Raw genomic sequence first — 3,029 nt, forward strand, 5'->3', positions numbered from 1 at the left:
ATTCCTAGCACCATGGAAAAATCAGTCACAAAGTGCCTCCAAAAGCTTGGTCCAAATTAAGACTGAAAGAGAGGGGATTGTGAGATGAAGAATGTTGACCACCGTCCAGTTCTACAAGCATCAGGTCCCTCGCCACTGCAGATGCTGAGCTGTGACACACCCTGAAGGGAATTCTGGCCAGGGGTCAGGATAAAGCACCTTGTGCTCTGGGAAAACCAGCAGAACTGACCCTCAGATAGCTAGATATTTTCAGGGGAAAATTTCATAAACCCAGTTTCTTGCATCCTTCCATACTTAGAAAAGAACCAAAATCATAAACTAAGATACCTATTCCTCGCAAACAGTAGTAACCTTCTACCAAAATGCAAGCTTGATAGCACATACCCCCTCACCAAAATCACATACCTACTGGCCTCCCCCCTTACCTCTCTGCAACAGTCCTCAGAGCTTTCTGAAAGACTGTCTCCTGGGTTAGATTCCACAAGTGGGCTCAAATAAAATTTCCTATTTCTTTTGCTGATTGACTATAGATTAATTTTTTGTCAAGAGTAGCTATCATAAAGCTAAAATAATTAGATACAGTAAAACATACACACATACTGATGTACACAAGTTTTGTGTGTGTATATGCATATAAACGCATACATAGTTGAGTGCCTGTGTATTAAGCGGGATGTACACACTTAGGCTCACCACTGCATGTGGAAGAGTGCAAACAGGAGAGACTAGAAATGCTTGGAAAGGAGATACATTATAGCTGCACCAACAGAAATAATGGGAGGACAGAAGGGTATTTATTTGTAAATGTTTATGCGCTCCTGTGTGCATATATACAAACCAGAAGGTCTGTAAGATTTTGACCTGTGATCTCGCAGATTCACCTTTTATTGGCTCTGAGATTGGAGGAGTGGGGGGTGTGTGTGTGTGTGTGAGAGAGAGACAGACAGACAGAGAGAACACTTTAGCTCTGTCACAGCAGCAGCTTGAAATTGGGGATTTATTACAGAGAATGAGAAGTTTTTATCTGAGACATTTTGACCCAGAGCATCAGGGGAAAAAAATATGAAAAATGCAAGCACAACTGCACTAAGGACAAAATTATCAAAGTTTGGGGCAGAAGTCCAGAGACCTGGCTCACCGGAGCTCTGTAATTGCTCACTCAGACAGACACCACCACGTACCAGCCCAGAAAAAGAGTGACTACATCTTTTGTCTCTTAACCTTTCAGCCCCAATTTCATTCTTCTTCCCTTTGGGTCTCCTTTTGATGAGGGAAGAGCGCTTGTTTGTTTTCAGTGTGGTCTCACAAGAAATGGCGGACGCAGAGAAGCAGCTAGACGGCAAAGCACGAAACCTGCGGGTGAACAGGGCGCCCGCCTCCCCCCGGGGCGGGGGAGGGGCGGGGGAGGGGGAGGAGCTGGGAGCCAGCTCGGCGCTGAAATAGTGCACGGCGTCCGGGGTCCTGACACAGAAGTACAGGCATTCACGATAAACGTAAGGACCAACAGAAATAACTCCACAATCCTGTGTTCTGAGCTTTCTTTCCCTTCATGTTTCAATGTTTGTTTTAATCGTTTTTCTTACTTACCTTCATTTTTAAATTATTCTACTATTTTAATGTAAACTAAGCCATTTTATTTTCAAGGCAGTTTAGATTATTGATTAGAAAAAAAATATTTTCAAGGCAGTTCAGGCAATGGTTACAAATCTACTAATACGATTTAATACTGTTACGGCCCACAACCACTACCATAATTGTTTTTGAACCAAAGATCCCTCATAGGTAAATTTTTTTCTACCATTGGTCAATTATGGGTTTTTATTTTTCCCCTTTCTACTTTCATTAATAACTATAGTTAGGAGACTCAAAGTAAGCAGTTATTTCTTCTTCACCAAATGTGGGTCATATATGGGCATTCATACAGAGTTTTCTAAGCCTCATGGCAACTCTGAGAGGCAGTTACTACTTTTGCTAAGTTTTATAACAAAACAATGAGGGTGGGGTCTGTAAATAGTACATGTGAGGAAGCTGAGGCTACAATGAACTCTATAAAGGACACGTTCATCCAAATTCCCTGAAAGAAAGTACAAATCTGACCCAGGAATTCCCCTGCTGGTATAGATGAAGGCAATTTTTCTAAGAAATGTGCAGCCTTGCTTATAGCAGCATCCTTGGTGTTGGAAAAAATCAGGAATCAACCTAAAATATTCATGAACCAATAAATGGTCAAATAAATTACAGTTTACCTATCCATGGACTATTCTGAAGGCTCAAATTAAATAGGTACATTATGAGCAGAGGAGATCAAGAGGGCATAGAGAAGGATGCAGAGCTCACCTTCCCTATGAACACATCAGAGACCTGCCTAGGTGTAGAGCAGTTCTCACTGAAGATGAAGTGGAGACTGACAGAAACACTCCTATACAACATGGCTGTAAAGAAAGATCCACATGGTAGAAGGGAAGGGACATGAAGAGGTCAGGACCCATGCCCCTAGCAAGGGACACAGAAAAGGAGGGGATCGCACCAGCGTGGAGACCCCCCCTGGGGAGTGAATGATTCAAACCACATACTGGGCACCCCAGCCCTGGGATCCAACACCACGAAGGTGAGTTCCCTTAGCTGGTTTGAAAACAAGTAGAAATAACAAGAGGGCTACAAGAAACCTCAACTCCATGTGTGAAGACCACATACACGGTTGCTCATGCCCAGGAACAAGGCAGAGATGGAGGATGAAGTTGCCTTGGACTCAAGCCATTTCCCATGACTGCCCCACTGCACAACAACCCCCTACACCAAGTGCCCACGCTAGCCCCTGTGGCTCCAGTGCCATGCCACACTAGGGTAGATGCTACACAGTTGAGAAACATGGGCAGTTGGATGGACAGAGCCAGTTTGGACCCAGCAAGCATTCGAACATGGTGAGGGCGGTCATTACTGGCACTGAGGGAGGTTGTAGACTGAGAGCAGTCTGGAGCTCAAACTGGTGTGCGAAGACCATCCCACCATGCACATCAGCCCTCACCAGG

This window comes from Camelus dromedarius, unplaced genomic scaffold (genome assembly GCF_036321535.1).
Source record: "Camelus dromedarius isolate mCamDro1 unplaced genomic scaffold, mCamDro1.pat HAP1_SCAFFOLD_17, whole genome shotgun sequence".
Classification (NCBI taxonomy): domain Eukaryota; kingdom Metazoa; phylum Chordata; class Mammalia; order Artiodactyla; family Camelidae; genus Camelus; species Camelus dromedarius.